This window comes from Mya arenaria, chromosome 8 (genome assembly GCF_026914265.1).
Source record: "Mya arenaria isolate MELC-2E11 chromosome 8, ASM2691426v1".
Taxonomy (NCBI): Eukaryota; Metazoa; Mollusca; class Bivalvia; order Myida; family Myidae; genus Mya; species Mya arenaria.
In genome coordinates, this window is record NC_069129.1 from 54086485 (window position 1) to 54087955 (window position 1471).

A 1471-nucleotide genomic window follows, 5' to 3' on the forward strand; every position below is an offset into this window, starting at 1 on the left:
CATAGGGGCAGCGCATTAAAAAATTGTCACATTGTTAGGAAAAATAATAAAAAATCTTACAAAGTTTATCATGTATAGCAGAAACAAGGTCAACTCTGTGGTCAGCATTTCAATGACCTTGACCATAATAGGAGACTTTGGTGAAGTGTACATGAACTCGTAAGTCAAATTATTTTATTATACTAAGAGTAATTGCATCAGAATTCTTGAGGCTAGTCACTAGTTTCATACAGCTCATAAAAAGAACACATTCAAAATCTTAATTATCTAAGGGACATAATTCAAATGACAACAGATCAATAAGAATTCAATATTAATTCCCCTCTAAGTTACAACTAGGATGCAATGCTGAGAAAAGTATTGCTAGTGACATGACCTTGCCATACATTATGTATAAGCTTTAATGTCCATCAACAGGTTGAAAACCTTTGACCCGTGCATCACTAATATGACTCTTACAGCTGGTAAGTTGCTCACAAGGCAACTAGGATTTGCTCATACTCTCAACAGGTAAATCATAATACAAGAAGGGACACATGTGTGCCATATAGTATTGTGACCTTGTTAATTACCAAAAACATTGACCACTCTATTGCCATGACCTTAATGGCTTGAACATGCGCTGTTCACCTCACTGTACTAGTTATGAGATAAGTTTAAACAAAAGTTACTCATTTTACAATGATTGTAAAACATATTACACAAGAGTGCCTTTTTTTGCTATAAGACACCACACTCTTAACAAGTCAATCTGCGTTCATACCCCCAATAATGGACATCAATCATGCATTTCATTCCTTAAACCACAATTTTACTCACTGAATAGCGACTCATCGGTTATTTATATTATCTACAATAATAGACAAATGTATCCATATGGAGAACCAATCAATGTTTTGTTACTCTGCTGTGGGTTTGGGGGGGAATGTTGTGGTCCAATTTAATCACAAAAAATGCAATTTTAGTAATAAATATTAAAGTAAACCTTGGGAGGCTCCGCCCCAAAACCAAAAGAATGGCTCTCTTACCATATGCTAACCAGGCAGCTGGTTCTTACCCACACACACACTCTTCTTCCATCATTAACCCTTCAAGCCTAAACTGACTTATTGAGGGCAAGATCATATGCTTAGGCCTAAATAAAAATACCTACGGTTCGGGTATCCCAACCTTACCTACAAAATAGGCGCCAACCCTATTGTTTTGTGTTTAAAAATAATTAATGAAAATATCAGTGTGTGTTTTAATATATATTATGAAACGTTTAAGCTTTACACAGAATATTACTTTGATCGCCATTACCCAATTATGGCAATAATGTTCATACATGTAGCTAAATTCTCATTATTTCTTTTAAAGTAACCTTCTTGAGCCTTCATACCCAACCTGTTTTTAAAAAGGATGTAACCCTCACCAAACCATTTTTTGTTTGGCCTTATATCTTAACACAGAAATAAAACAAAGCTGACAC